The sequence below is a fragment of the Aegilops tauschii genome, chromosome 6, assembly GCF_002575655.3.
Source record: "Aegilops tauschii subsp. strangulata cultivar AL8/78 chromosome 6, Aet v6.0, whole genome shotgun sequence".
NCBI lineage: Eukaryota > Viridiplantae > Streptophyta > Magnoliopsida > Poales > Poaceae > Aegilops > Aegilops tauschii.
Window position 1 is genome coordinate 386,883,018 of NC_053040.3, and position 17,448 is coordinate 386,900,465.

The following is a 17,448-nucleotide window of genomic DNA, read 5'->3' on the forward strand; positions in this document are numbered from 1 at the left end:
TTTTACATCGCAGAAAAGCAATATCAGACGGAGTCCAAATGCCCTGAAACTTTACGGAGAATTTTTATGGGCAAGAAGGAACACAACGGGCCCTGGCTACGCCTGGGGGTGCCCCGAGGGGGGCACAACCCACCAGGGTGCGCCAGGAGGCCCAGGCGTGCCCTGGTGGGTTGTGCCCACCTCGAGTGCCCCCGGACTACCTCTTTGCTCTATAAATACTCCAATATTCCAGAAACCCTAAAGGAGTCGACGAAATATTCATCCAGCTACCGCAGAGTCCAGAACCACCAGATCCAATCTAGACACCATCTCGGATGGGGTTCACCACCTCCATTGGTGCCTCTCCGATGATGCATGAGTAGTTCTTTGTAGACCTTCGGATCCGTAGTTAGTAGCTAGATGGCTTCCTGATGCGGAGCATCCCTCGTCCATCCACATGGACACGCCATCACCATCGCAAGCACCGAGAGGACCGGTGACAAGGGCACGTGCACGCAACATCGACAACGAGGTCACTTCTTTCCTCTTCGAGTATCGTTCGGAATCGCATATGAATTGGGTCCTACCTCAAACGGAGACGTTATGCATTCTTAGGTACTTGGGAGATCGTCACGAGGAAGCATGGAGGGAAACACCAAGTTCACCCGGAGACACACAGAGGAAGAAGAAGGAAGATGGGAACGAAGGAGTGGAGCCTCTGGACACCCCGGGTGCCCGGCCCTTGCGTCCCCGGGTGCCCGGCCGCCGGCTGTGCTGGGCCTGGCCGCCCCGGGTGCCCGGCCGCCCAACCTGGGCGCTGCCCGCCGCCCCGGGTGCCCGGCCACACCGCTGGGCGCTGGCCCTTGCCTCCGGGTGCCCGGCCTCGCCCCTGGGCTGCACCAACAGCCCCCCTGGTGCCTGGGCTGCCAACCCCCGGGTGCCCGGCCCCCTACAGCCACCGCTCTGGCAGAGGCCCTGACCGGTCCGGGTGCCCGGCCGATCTTGCCCCGGGTGCCCGGACCCCTCCGTATGCCTGCATGCATTTTGTGGTCTTTGACCATTGTACCCCTCTCTCCCTCATGTTTCGCCCCTAGACTATAAGTACCCCCCCACACACACACCTAGCTCTTTAGAAGGGATAGCAAAGTATATGAGAGACATTAGAGAGCTATTCTCCTTGTACCCACTCCTCTAGGAGATCTAGACCTCCTAGGAGAAGATCCCTAGCGGATATCAGGCCCCCATCTTGGGAAGGATCCCCATCATAGGATCATCAAGACCTCTCTCCTCATAGGATTGGGATGAACTAGTACCTTGTATCTTTCCTTTGTTGTTCTTGGATCATTGTGACCTCTTGTGTGTTCTTGGATCTAGCATATGTGTGATTGGATCTAGTCAATTTGAGTGTTTTCCCTCTCTTGTGTTCTTCATGTTCTTCGTGTTCTTGGGGATTTCCCATCCAATTCGTGAAAGATCTCCATCTAGGGTTCCACCCTACAACATCTTGGTGTCATGAGCCATGGTTTCTCACGAAATTGGAGCCCCCCTTCTTGTTCTCTAGCCTAATTTTGTTCTGTTCTTCCCCAATTTCGAAAATTCCCCACCAAAAATAGCCCCAATTTTTTTTATAATTTGTTGGTTTGATGAGATTTTGTTGGATTTGATCCATGGATTTGCTTGGTTTCGAGTGGACCTAGCATTCCCCCATCCATCTCCACCTTTCCCTCCGCGAAATCCACCAATTTCTTCCACTTTCCCACGAATTTCCGCCCGAATCCGACACCCTCGGGCACCCGGACCCCCCCCCCCCCCGCCCACCCCTGCTGACCACCCCGGGTGCCCGCACCCCAAACCCCGGGCACCCGCACCCTCGGGCTGTTTGCCTCGGACCACCCCGGGTGCCCGCACCTTCCACCCCCGGGCAGCCGCACCCCCCCAGAATCAGTCGCGTGCACTTTACGTTTTCACTCATAACTTTCACTCCCGAACTCCAATTTGGGTGTTCTTTGGCTCATTGAAAAGCTAGCGACGTGCCCGAGCTGCTCATCTTGGTTTTACCACCATTTGACTCCATCAAAAATTTGGCATTTTTGCATCTTTGCATAGGCCATCCACCATATCATACGCAAAACCACCATAGCTTTCCGCAACCTAACCCAATTTTTGCTCCATATAGCATTTGTGGTTACTTGAGTGGTGACTTGAGTCTCCTAAGGTGTTCGGCTACTTAGGGCCAGTTGCTTCATCATCAACCACCACCACCACTTCCGCATTGCTAACTCCGGAACCACCAACGCATTCCGCTACCACCATTTGACATTTGCCTTTGGAGATTTTGAGTTTGCGGTTTTTACCGTTTCCTAAGGTGTTTCGGCTACTTAGGGATGGGTCTACATCATCTATACATCAAGAACACTGCCACTCATCATCGCCACGAGGTCGTCTTCGACATCGACCACTTCACCTTTTTGACAACCTAACAGTAAGCAAGAACGGTAACCTCTATATCATCTTGGTATCGTGGTATCCCTTCATTGTACATTCTTGCCATTACATTGATAACCCCATAGCCCATTTTGCGTCACTTTCCTATCGAGACTAGCCTTTGAGTATTGCCGGCAACGTTACTTGTGCACATTAGTGATCCATACCTTCCATTGCATACATACCATATCATATTCGTATCATCTTGGTATCATCATATCATCCCTTGTGCCACAAGATTGTTCCGGCATATACACAATTGCTATCTTGGTTTGTGCATTTCGCATAGTGGCCATATTAAAAAAAGAATAAGCTTTTAAGCACAAAGAGAGCAAAGAATCTTGTGAGCAAGAGCCATAGCATCATACCACATTGCGCATAAGATTGTCATACCCGATCATCTTGGATCATCTTGAGAGAAACACCGGGAACATCATACACATAGCATACATGGGATAGAAAGCTCATACATTTTTCATCTTATAGGTTGTGCACAAGTGTCGTATCCGCCTATTGAGCAATCGTGCTAGCGTCTCTCTTGAGTTGTGCAACACGAGCGTTTTTCGTGGATTCCACATTTTGTGCTCATTTCTTGGTTGCACGACCCCATTTATCTATCCGTGTGTGTGTTTTCGTGTGCCATTCATTGCTATTGGTCTACTTGTTTCTCTTGCGAATTTGTGAATCTTTTCCAACATTATTGACTCTTGCTAACATTTTGCATCAAATTTTTGTGCCACTATCCTCACCGAGCTCCACCATTACCCTTACTTGTGTAGGTGTGAGAATTGACAAGATCCGGTACCAATTGTGCTATTTCCTTGATACATTATTGAGTGATCATTGATCCATCTTCAACATTGGATAAGGTACATTGGTCTAGTTTTTTCCTTTCTTCCACTTATATTTGCTCGAGTCTTGTGATGGATAGGCAAGGAATTTCATCTCCGGTCTTCCACAACAACAACAACGCGAACAACTACATCACCAAAACGTCCATCTTCGGACTACAATGGGCAATGCAAGGCATTGAGCGACTCGCCATCGACATTCGCCAAAACGAAGCAAGGATAAGGGACTACCTCGACACCAAGTTGGCCGAACAAAGGGATCAAGTACGAGACATGGTGGCCAACTACAAGTCTTCTTCCCCTTCGTCATCTTCAAGGCGGCGACGCTCAAGTGGCCAATCTTCGGAACGTCATCGAGCTCAAGCACTACAACACCATCAAGATGAAGATGCTCGCGATGCGTACACCTACAAGTCCCAAAAAGCTCTACATCAAGCTACGGCCAGACATCATGAGCACAAGAGAAGACTGCGAGACAAGCACCACCAAGACGGAGCTACGACTACTACGACCACTTCGGCATCTTCGCCAAGTGTCATCAAGGCATCTTCGCCTTTGGGCGTATGGCATCTTCGCCTACCTCCGACAAGTACGCCTACATCAGCCTTCCTCCACGGCGACGGTGATGAGATGATCGAGCATGGGATTTTCCCTTCGGTCATGGAGGAGAGCGATGATGTGCCATCTTCGGCCTTCATCCACGGCGACGACAATGAGATGGTTGAGCATGGGATTTTCCCTTCGACCACGGCGACGTATGATGACTTGAGTGACTTAGGCCACCATATGGAGAGTGAGAGTGCCTTCACCACTAGCCCCATATATGATAAGTTGCCACAATTCCCATGTGAGGAGAGCCACAACCCCCACCACTTGAGTGAGATGAGTGACTCCACCATATGGACATTGCGTGCACCTACCTTGAGGGAGTGAGTGAGCCACCACCACATAGAGAGAGTGAGGTAGTTGATAAGGCATGTGAGGCCATTTCGATTTCTAACAACTTAACCTCTTCCCCTATTGTGTCTTCTCATTTGGTGCTAGGTCCCATATACGATGATGCGCCGATCTTCGACGACTTCGTCCTCCCTTTGGACAAGACGATGGCCATTGTGGAATATGATGCACCCCCCACATGGTTCCATCAAGATGAAGATGATGGCCACCATTTGGTCTTTGCCACCTCACCTACACCACTTGAGTGGAACTACAAAGGTAACATAGGTGAAGGTGATGCTCTTGTCCCACTAGTGGACGTTCTTGACATTGATTGCTTGCATGATGTTGATCCACCTATTGTCATGCTTCATGCTAGTTCGACTTCCCCATGCGATGATTTACCCATTTATGATGAGTTTGATGATTGCCATGTGGAGTCTATTAGTCATGATGCCATGTTACATAGGATTTCTTGTGACAATTCTTTAGGTCACATCATGTTTGACAATCCGCTTGACTTGTCATATGCTATGCATGAGATCAACAATATGTCATATTTGCAATCTCATCATACTGACTATGCATATGCCATCAACATAAACCCAATTTGCACATATGGCATAGATGACAAGCCCATGGTTATTGGCATTTGTTTTTCTTGTGATGATATTGATATGCTCCCTTTGCATCATTTATCTACTATGCCATGCCATGATCGCATTGTTCCAAATATGCATTGTTTTGGATGTTGTCAATATTATCCATGTGATGTTTCCATTTATGCTCATGAGGAGACCCCCATAGTTTCCTCATACATTTTAGGAGATTTTGATTCATCCTATCCATTGCATGATCCCAATACTTGTGTGCGCCATATGCTCCCCGTGAATAAACATGCTAGTGATGTGCCATATACTTGCATTCTCAATTTGTGTCCCCATCGTGTCATACATAACAACTATTCTTTCATGATGGATGACATGTTCTTATACCATGCATCAAATTTCTTTGAGCGATGATTATCTTGTGCTAACTCACACATGCACATACACATCATGATGGATGATGTGTACATTTACCACGCACACCATTTCTTTGGTCTGTGTCTCTTTTGTGTAGGTACCCATGAATACTTGTCAACCTCACAATCCCATGAGTTGACAAAACGAGCTCTAGAGAGCAATGATGACTTGGGATCCCATGGATTGCCTTTCCCACCACTCTCTTCGCGCAAAGACTTCGCGCATTACTTATACATGGCTCTCACTTGGCTAAGGGTTATTGTCCATTACATATTATATGCCCATCTTGCCATGTTCACTTTGCATGATATACTCATTCCTATTACTTTGCCATGCATTTGTGACCCATGCTTTGCATTACACATGATGATTGATGCTACTACTTGTATGTGTATTTGCAAGCTTGGTGGAGATATTGCTTGTTCTTGCCATGTTTCCTTTATGGTCCATTCCCATGATGATACTATGATCTTGCTTTGTGTTCATGCTCGCGATATGTCATGTGCATTGCCTATGCCTATTATTTGTTCACATGACATGATTGCCATGATTTCCTCTAGGTTGCATCTTCGCTCCACCAGTTTGCACGACTTGATTTCAATGCTTGCTCATGTTGCATCCAATTCTTGGATTACTTGCTCCTATCATATGTTTGGTTGCAACAATGTCATTACTTCACATATGCCATGTCCCATTGCTTGTCACTTGCTTGACTTGTTTGCCTCACACATGATGAACAATCGCTCTTTCGATCGTGTTGAGTGCCACTCGATTTTCACTACACCCTATGCACATTATGCTTGGATTGTCTTGCACTTGCATGTGCTTAGACATATCATCTTCTTTGGTGTTGTGAATGACTCTTATGCCTACCATAGACCGTTCATTGAGAGTCTTATGCATGCTTGCTATGACATTGAGGTAGATGCTTGTTTCCTTGTCCAACATATTAGCACCTTTACCTCACCTATGCATGCTTGTTTCCATGATGCTTTTCCATGTGCTCAATTTATGTGCTTACATGCCATGCCACACTCCCTTGTCACACCATATGCTATGCTTGATGACGACACTTGTTTGGTGAATCACCACTTGAATGCTTGGTTTTGCTCTAACGCTAACCGCATTTGTTTTTCCAAGTGTTTGTTCTACTTGTTCCTTTTGAAGGAAATATCACTAGACGGTGCGACATTGGAGAGTGCCCATTTCAAGCTTGACGATGATGAGTGCTTGGTGGCAGTCCACTTCTACACGGCGACGCCCTCTCTTTCACATGGTGATGTAGATCACGATCCGTGGACGGATCTCCCCAAGGGGGGGAGATGATGCGGAGCATCCCTCGTCCATCCACATGGACACGCCATCACCATCGCAAGCACCGAGAGGACCGGTGACAAGGGCACATGCACGCAACATCGACAACGAGGTCACTTCTTTCCTCTTCGAGTCTCGTTCGGAATCGCATATGAATCGGGTCCTACCTCAAACGGAGACGTTATGCATTCTAGGTACTTGGGAGATCGTCACGAGGAAGCCCGGAGGGAAACACCAAGTTCACCCGGAGACACACGGAGGAAGGAGAAGGAAGATGGGCACGAAGGAGTGGAGCCTCTGGACACCCCGGGTGCCCGGCCCTTGCGTCCCCGGGTGCCCGGACGTCGGCTGTGCTGGGCCTGGCCGCCCCAGGTGCCCGGCCGCCCCAGCCTGGGCGTTGCCTGATACGTCTCCATCGTAACTATAATTTTTGATTGTTCCATGACAATATTCTACAACTTTCATATACTTTTGGCAACTTTTTATGCTATTTTTGGGACTAACATATTGATCCAGTGCCTAGTGCCAGTTCCTGTTTGTTGCATTTTTTTTGTTTCGCAGAAAATCCATATCAAACGGAGTCCAAACGGGATAAAAACTGACGGAGATTTTTTTGGAATATTTGTGATTTTTTGGGAAGAAGAATCAACGCGATACGATGCCCGAGGAGGCCACGAGGTAGGGGGCGCCCCCCCAGGGTGTCAGGCATGGCCTGGACCCTCGTGGCCACCCCGAAAGGCGGTTGGAGCCCTTCTTTCACTGCAAGAAAGCTAATTTCCGGATAGAGATCGTGTCCAAAATTCAGCCCAATCGAAGTTACGGATCTCCGGTTATAAAAGAAACGGTGAAAGGCCAGATCTGAGAACGCAGAAACAGAGAGAGACAGAGAGACAGGTCCAATCTCGGAGGGGCTCTCGCCCCTCCCACGCCATGGAGGCCAAGGACCAGAGCGGAAACCCTTCTCCCATCTAGGGAGGAGGTCAAGGAAGAAGAAGAAGAAGGGGCCCCCTCTCCCCTACTCTTCCGGTGGCACCGGAACGCTGCCGTGGCCACCATCATCATCACCGCGATCTTCACCAACACCTCCGCCATCTTAACCAACATCTCTATCACCTTCCCCCCTCTATCTACAGCGGTCCACTCTCCCGCAACCCATTGTACCCTCTACTTGAACATGGTGCTTTATGCTTCATATTATTATCCAATGATGTGTTGCCATCCTATGATGTCTGAGTAGATTTTCGTTGTCCTATCGGTGGTTGATGAATTGCTATGATTGATTTAATTTGCTTGTGGTTATGTTGCTGTACTTTGGTGCCCGTCATATGAGCGCGCACGTGGATCACACCATAGGGTTAGTTGTATGTTGATAGGACTATGTATTGGAGGGCAAGAGTGACAGAAGCTTCAACCTAGCATAGAAATTGATGCATACGGGATTGAAGGGGGACCAATATATCTTAATGCTATGGTTGGGTTTTACCTTAATGAACGTTAGTAGTTGCGGATGCTTGCTAATAGTTCCAATCATAAGTGCATAGAATTCCAAGTCAGGGATGACATGCTAGCAGTGGCCTCTCCCACATAAAACTTGCTATCGGTCTAGTAAAGTAGTCAATTGCTTAGGGACAATTTCGCAACTCCTACCACCACTTTTCCACACTCGCTATATTTACTTTATTGCTTCTTTATCTAAACAGCCCCTAGATTTTATTTACGTGCTCTTTATATTCTTGCAAACCTATCCAACAACACCTACAAAGTACTTCTAGTTTCATACTTGTTCTAGGTAAAGCGAACGTTAAGCGGGCATAGAGTTGTATCGGTGGTCGATAGAACTTGAGGGAATATTTGTTCTACCTTTAGCTCCTCGTTGGGTTCGACACTCTTACTTATCGAAAGAGGCTACAATTGATCCCCTATACTTGTGGGTTATCAAGACCTTTTTCTGGCGCCGTTGCCGGGGAGTCATAGCGTGGGGTGAATATTCTCGTGTGTGCTTGTTTGCTTTATCACTAAGTAATTTTTATTTGCTGTTCTTAGTTGTTCTCTATCTTTAGATATGGATATGGAACACGAAATACCAAAAAAAATAGGTTTACTTGCTACTCATGGAGATGGGGAACCTCCTAAAACCCTCGATGCTCGTTATGTGATAGATATTATGTACTACTTTGATAATCCCGAGAAAACCCCATTTAATTTTGTAATGGGAGACATGTTGGATCAACGTGAATACTTTAGGGATTACCGCTTGACTCAAAAAGGGAAACTATTATGGGATCAAATTTATATGTTGAAGTGGTATGTTAGGCAACTATGCTTGAGATATGATTATACTTGTTGCTCTAGGATGAAGGCTCCACACCTTCCCTTTTCATGCAAATTTAATGATAATGAAACCTTGGCTTCTTATGCTAGAGGTATATATGATTACTATGATGTGGAACAAATAGAAGAATTTGTTGCTTTTATGGGTGCTTATGAAATTGAATCTTTGTTCAAAGAGTGTGAAAAATTTTATGATGCTGTTTATAGACCTGAAAATTTAGCTATCCTTAAATATTGCTATGAGAATTATGAATACAATGCCGATATTGATGCATTTATTGAGAAAGTCTCCGCTGTCCAAGAAGAGACTAATATGTTGCAGGAGTCTATGGAAGAAGAAATTGATGAAACTGTGAGCTCATTGGATGAAAAAGATGAGGAGGAGAGTGAAGAACAAAAGGAGGAAGAGCGGATTGATCACCCGTGCCCACCTTCTAATGAGAGTAACTCTTCAACTCATACATTTTTTAATTTCCCTTCGTACTTACCGAAGGATGATTGCTATGATGACTGTTATGATCCCGTTGATTCTCTTGAAATATCCCTTTTTGATGATGCTTGCTATGCTTGTGGCCAAGATGCCAATATGAATTATGCTTATGGAGATGAACTTGCTATAGTTCCTTATGTTAAACATGAAATTGTTGCTATTGCACCCACGCATGATAGTCCTATTATCTTTTTGAATTCTCCCGACTACACTATATCGGAGAAGTTTGCCTTTATTAAGGATTATATTGATGGGTTGCCTTTTACCGTTGCACATGATGATTTTGATAGATATAATATGCATGTGCTTGCTGCTCCTACTTGCAATTATTATGAGAGAGGAACTATATCTCCACCTCTCTATGTTTCCAACACGATAAAATTGCAAGAAACTGTTTATACTATGCATTGGCCTTTACTATGTGTGCATGAATTGTTCTTTTATGACATGCCGATGCATAGCAAGAGAGTTAGACATCGTCATTGCTTGATATATGTTGCTTTGTGCTCACTACTAAATGCCAAATCATTGCTAATTAAAATTGGCTTTGATATACCTTGGGATCCGGGTGGATCCATTACTTGAGCACTATATGCCTAGCTTAATGGCTTTAAAGAAAGCGCTGCCAGGGAGACAACCCGGAAGTTTTAGAGAGTCATTTATTTCTGTTATGTGCTTTTATAAAGTTTAAAAATAAAAATAATGTGCCAAGGTTTGGTTTTAGGATGTTTATAATGCTTGTTGGTTTGTGCGGTGCAGGATAGAAACTTGGGCTGTAGTGCGCGATTTTACAATTTTTTTTACTGGAACATCAAACGGTTCTGAAACTTTTTGCAATGTCTTTCTATACAAATTTTTTATTTTTCCTAATTTTGGCAGAATTTTTTGAATACCAGAAGTATGGTGAATATTCAGATTACTACAGACATTCCTGTTTAAGACAGATTCTGTTTTTGATGCATAGGTTGCTTGTTTTGATGAAACTATCGATTTCTATCAGTGGATTAAGCCATGGAAAAGTTATATTACAGTATATACAATGCAAAAACAAAATATGAATTGGTTTGCAACAGTACATAGAGTAGTGATTTGCTTTATTATACTAACGGATCTTATCGAGCTTTTTGTTGAGTTTTGTGTGGATGAAGTGTTTGAAGATCGAGGATGTCTCTTTGTGAGGAGAAGGAGGAGAGGCAAGAGCTCAATCTTGGGGATTCCCAAGGCACCCCAAGTAAATATTCAAGGAGACTCAAGCGTCTAAGCTTGGGGATGCCCCGTAAGGCATCCCATCTTTCTTCAACAAGTATCGGTATGTTTTCGGATTCGTTTCGTTCATGCGATATGTGCAAATCTTGGAGCGTCTTTTGCATTTAGTTTTCACTTTTATTTTATGCACCATGCTGGTATGAGATAGTCCTTGGTTGATTTATAGAATGCTCTTTGCACTTCACTTATATCTTTTGAGTATGGCTTTATAGAATGCTTCATTTGCTTCACTTATATCATTTGAAGTTTGGATTGCATGTTTCTCTTCACATAGAAAACCGCCATTTGTAGGATGCTCTTTTGCTTCACTTATACTTGTTAGAGCGTGGGCATATCTTTTGTAGAAAGAATTAAACTCTCTTGCTTCACTTATATCTATTTAGAGAGATGACAGGAATTGGTCATTCACATGGTTAGTCATAAAATCCTACATAAAACTTGTATATCACTGAATATGATATGTTTGATTCCTTGCAATAGTTTTGCGATATAAAGGTGGTGATATTAGAGTCGTGCTAGTTGAGTAATTGTGAAATTGAGAAATACTTGTGTTGAGGTTTGCAAGTCCCGTAGCATGCACGTATGGTGAACCGTTATGTAAAGAAGTTGGAGCATGAGGTATTTATTGATTGTCTTCCTTATGAGTGGCGGTCGGGGACGAGCGATGGTCTTTTCCTACCAATCTATCCCCCTAGGGGCATGCGTAGTAGTACTTTGCTTCGAGGGCTAATAAACTTTTGCAATAAGTATGTGAGTTCTTTATGACTAATGTTGAGTCCATGGATTATACGCACTCTCACCCTTCCATCATTGCTATCCTCTTCGGTACCGTGCATTGCCCTTTCTCACCTCGAGAGTTGGTGCAAACTTCGCTGGTGCATCCAAACCCCGTGATATGATACGCTCTGTCACACATAAGCCTCATTATATCTTCCTCAAAACAGCCACCATACCTACCTATCATGGCATTTGCATAGCCATTCCGAGATATATTGCCATTCAACTTCCATCATCATCATATACATGACTTGAGCATTTATGGTCATATTGCTTTGCATGATCGTAAGATAGCTAGCATGATGTTTTCATGGCTTGTCCGTCTTTTGATGGCATTGCTACGCTAGATCATTGCACATCTCGGTACACCGCCGGAGGCATTCATAAAGAGTCGTATCTTTGTTCTAGCATCAAGTTGTAATATTGAGTTGTAAGTAAATACAAGTGTGATGATCATCATTATTAGAGCATTGTCCCAGTGAGGAAAGGATGATGGAGACTATGATTCCCCCACAAGTCGGGATGAGACTCCAGACGAAAAAATAAAAAAAGAGAAAGGCCAAAAAAAGAAGAAAAAGAGAAGGCCCAAAAAACAAAAAAAGAGATAAAGAGAGAGAAGGGACAATGTTACCATCCTTTTACCACACTTGTGCTTCAGAGTAGCACCATGTTCTTCATATAGAGAGTCTCTTGAGCTATCACTTCATATACTAGTGGGAATTTTCATTATAGAACTTGGCTTGCATATTCCAATGATGGGCTTCCTCAAATGCCCTAGGTCTTCATGAGCAAGCAAGTTGGATGCACACCCACTTAGTTTCAGTTTGAGCTTTCATACACTTATAGCTCTAGTGCATCTGTTGCATGGCAATCCCTACTCCTCACATTGACATCAATTGATGGGCATCTCCATAGCCCGTTGATTAGCCGCGTCGGTGTGAGACTTTCTCCTTTTTTGTCTTCTCCACACAACCTCCATCATCATATTATATTCCACCCATAGTGCTATATCCATGGCTTGCACTCATGTATTGTGTGAGGGTTGAAAAGGCTGAAGCGCGCTAAAAAGTATGAACCAATTGCTCGGCTTGTCATCGGGGTTGTGCATGACGTGAATATTTTGTGTGGTGAAGATGGAGCATAGCTAGACTATATGATTTTGTAGGGATAACTTTCTTTGGCCATGTTATTTTGAAAAGACATGGTTGCTTTATTAGTATGCTTGAAGTATTATTGTCTTAATGTCAAATGATAGACTATTGCTTTGAATCACTCGTGTCTTAATATTCATGCCATGATTAGATTACATGATCAAGATTATACTAGGTAGCATACCACATCAAAAATTATCTTTTTTATCATTTACCTACTCGAGAACGAGCAGGAATTAAGCTTGGGGATGCTGATACGTCTCTGTCGTATCTATAATTTTTTATTGTTCCATGCCAATATTCTACAACTTTCATATACTTTTGGCAACTTTGTATACTATTTTTGGGACTAACATATTGATCCAGTGCCCAGTGCCAGTTCCTGTTTGTTGCATGTTTTTTTTTGTTTCGCAGAAAATCCATATCAAACGGAGTCCAAACGGGATAAAAACTGACGGAGATTTTTTTTGGAATATTTGTGATTTCTGGGAAGAAGAATCAACGCGATACGATGCCCGAGGGGGGCGCGCCCCAGGGTGTCAAGCGCGCCCTGGACCCTCGTGGCCACCCCGTAAGGTGGTCGGAGCCCTTCTTTCGCCGCAAGAAAGCTAATTTCTGCATAGAGATCGTGTCCAAAATTCAGCCCAATCGGAGTTACGGATCTCCGGTTATAAAAGAAACGGTGAAAGGCCAGATCTGAGAACGCAAAAACAGAGAGAGACAGCGAGACAGAACCAATCTCGGAGGGGCTCTCGCCCCTCCCATGCCATGGAGGCCAAGTACCAGAGGGGAAACCCTTCTCCCATCTAGGGAGGAGGTCAAGGAAGAAGAAGAAGAAGAAGGGGCCCCCCTCTCCCCTACTCTTCCGGTGGCGCCGGAACGCTGCCGTGGCCACCATCATCATCACCGCGATCTTCACCAATACCTCCGCCATCTTCACCAACATCTCTATCACCTTCCCCCCTCTATCTACAGCGGTCCACTCTCGCGCAACCCGCTGTACCCTCTACTTGAACATGGTGCTTTATGCTTCATATTATTATCCAATGATGTGTTGCCATCCTATGATGTCTGAGTAGATTTTCGTTGTCCTATCGGTGGTTGATGAATTGCTATGATTGATTTAATTTGCTTGTGGTTATGTTGCTGTCCTTTGGTGCCCATCATATGAGCGCGCGTGTGGATCACACCATAGGGTTAGTTGTATGTTGATAGGACTATGTATTGGAGGGCAAGAGTGGCAGAAGCTTCAACCTAGCATATAAATTGATGCATACGGGATTGAAGGGGGACCAATATATCTTAATGCTATGGTTGGGTTTTACCTTAATGAACGTTAGTAGTTGCGGATGCTTGCTAATAGTTCCAATCATAAGTGCATAGAATTCCAAGTCAGGGATGACATGCTAGTAGTGGCCTCTCCCACATAAAACTTGCTATCGGTCTAGTAAAGTATTCAATTGCTTAGGGAAAATTTCGCAACTCCTACCACCACTTTTCCACACTCGCTATATTTGCTTTATTGCTTCTTTATCTAAATAGCCCCTAGATTTTATTTATGTGCTCTTTATATTCTTGCAAACCTATCCAACAACACCTACAAAGTACTTCTAGTTTCATACTTGTTCTAGGTAAAGCGAACGTTAAGCGCGCGTAGAGTTGTATCGGTGGTCGATAGAACTTGAGGGAATATTTGTTCTACCTTTAGCTCCTCGTTGGGTTCGACACTCTTACTTATCGAAAGAGGCTACAATTGATCCCCTATACTTGTGGGTTATCACTGCCCGCCGCCCTGGGTGCCCGGCCACACCGTTGGGCGCTGGCCCTTCCTCCGGGTGCCCGGGCCGCGACCTCCGGGTGCCCGGCCTCGCCCCTGGGCTGCACCAACAAGCCCCCCGGGTGCCCGGCTGCCAACCCCCCGGTGCCCAGCCCCCTACAACCACCTCTCGGGCAGAGGCCCTGACTGGTCCGGGTGCCCGGCCGATCTTGCCCCGGGTGCTCGGGCTGCCAACCCCCCGGTGCCCGGCCCCCTACAGCCACCTCTCGGGCAGAGGCCCTGACTGGTCCGGGTGCCCGGCCGATCTTGCCCCGGGTGCCCGGACCCCTCCATACGCCTGCATGCATTTTTGTGGTCTTTGACCATTGTACCCCTCTCTCCCTCATGTTTCGCCCCTAGACTATAAGTACCCCCCACCTAGCTCTTTAGAAGGGATAGCAAAGTATATGAGAGACATTAGAGATCTTTGCTCCTTGTACCCACTCCTCTAGGAGATCAAGACCTCCTAGGAGAAGATCCCTAGTGGATATCAGGCCCCCATCTTGGGAAGGACTCCCATCATAGGATCATCAAGACCTCTCTCCTCATAGGATTGGGATGAACTAGTACCTTGTATCTTTCCTTTGTTGTTCTTGGATCATTGTGACCTCTTGTGTGTTCTTGGATCTAGCATATGTGTGATTGGATCTAGTCAATTTGAGTGTTTTCCCTCTCTTGTGTTCTTCGTGTTCTTGGGGATTTCCCCTCCAATTCATGAAAGATCTCCATCTAGGGTTCCACCCTACAACACTTCCTCTCTCTCGCTGGATTCTCAATACAATGGTCTCTTGGAGATCCGTATGATGTAATTCTTTTTGCGGTGTGTTTCTGGGATCTGATGAACTTTGAGTTTATGATCAGTTATATCTTTTTATATCCATGAAAGTTATTTGAGTTTCTTTGATCTCTTATATGCATGATTGCTTATAGCCTCGTATTTCTTCTCCGATATTTGGGTTTTGTTTGGCCAACTTGATCTATTTATCTTGCAATGGGAAGAGGTGCTTTGTAGTGTGTTCGACCTTACGGTGCTTGATCCCAGTGACAGAAAGGGAAACGACACGTATGTATCATTGCTACTAAGGATAAAACGATGGGGTCTATCTCTACATAGATAGATCTTGTCTGCACCATGTCATCGTTCTTATTGCATTACTCCATTTCTCCATGAACTTAATACACTAGATGCATGCTGGATAGCGGTCGATGTGTGGAGTAATAGTAGTAGATGCAGGCAGGAGTCGGTCTACTAATCTTGGACGTGATGCCTATATAATGATCATTGCCTGGATATAGTCATAATTATTTGAAGTTCTATCAATTGCCCAACAGTAATTTGTTTACCCACTGTTTGTTATTTTTCTCGAGAGAAGCCACTAGTGAAACCTACAGCCCCCGGGTCTTCTTTCTCATATATTTGCCTTTGCAATCTATTTTTTCCTTGCATTTATTTTCAGATCTATTAAACCAAAAATACAAAAATACCTTGCTGCAATTTTTCCTTATTTATTTTATTTGGCGTTCGATCTATCAATTTACTACAAATTTATCTCACGTCCGTTTGCTACTTGAGGCGTCGTACCCCGAACGGGATTGACAACCCCTTTAACACGTCGGGTTGCGAGGATTTCTTATTTGTGTGCAGGGGCTGTTTATGTTGTGTTGCTTGGTTCTCCTACTGGTTCGATAACCTTGGTTTCATATCTGAGGGAAATACCTACCGGCGCTGTGCTGCATCATCCCTTTCTCTTTGGGGAAATACCGACGTAGCTTCAAGCGACATCAAAAGGAATTTCTGGTGCCGTCGTCGGGGAGGATCTTCAACATATACCAGGTTCCTAATCACTAATCTCATCTCCTCGCAATTTACATTATTTTCCATTTGCCTCTCGTTCTCCACTCCCCCACTTCACAAAAATTTGCCGTTTTATTCGCCTCTCTTTTTCCGTTCGCCTTTTTTTTGTCAGATCTATCCTTTGCTTGCAATCATGAGTGATTTCAGTATGGCACCAACAGATGATGGCCTAACTCCTAGATAGGACGTACGGGCAATCTGGATGCTAAAACTTTTATCTTGGGGCAAGGGAACGTTATGGGAAAAGAACGTATCCAAGAATTTTTCAGCTGTGTGGGAAATTTGAGTCTTGATGATGCTCCTATACTTAAAACTACTAGATCTTATGCGGATGCTATTTCAGCACTAGTTCTGAAACTTGAAAGTAAATTTATTCATACCCATCCTACTTTGCAAAGATTGTTTTTTTAGCTTCCCGATATAAAGAATCTTATTGCTAAAAAGTTGGCCACTCTCGTTCTTATGAATGAGTTTGACTACATAATACGGGAAGCTAGGGAAATCTTTGACTTTTATGGTATGAATCGTGAAAAACCTGTGATAGATGAAATTCTTCACAATAGCGACTATGCTTTAAGACATTTGCTTGGGGATAATAAAATCTTTGATGAGAATCTTAAAAAGGAAGTCGCCGTTTTAGATATAATTCAACAAGTTTTCAATAATGTTAATCAACATTATTCTTGGATTGTTGCGGAGAATCAAAAAGGTTATGATGAACACCAACTTAGGAACGCTAAGGTTTCCATGGATAATATGTTTTATGTTGTGTTCACAAAACGCCATGATGAAAATACCTCTAAGAAAGTTAAGAAGAAATATGAAAAAACTTAGATCCTTGCTTTATGCCTAGCTAAGGGCGTAAAACTTTAGCGCTTGTTGGGAGGCAACCCAATGAATAAATTTTATTTTTCCTTTTTGCTTTCTGTTCTTGAGTGTTAGCACAACTATGCTACTGTTATGATTGTGTTTTTTGTGTTTAGTTAGTGTTTGTGCCAAGTAGAACCGATAGGATCTTCTTGGGTGATAGTTGTTTGATCTTGCTGAAAAGACAGAAACTTTGCGCTCACGAAAATAATTCTAATGTTTTATCAGAAAGTGCTTTTTCCCTGATTCTTTTTGCAGAAGATTAAAATACAAATTTCTCAGGTCGTCCTATTTTTTCAGAATTTT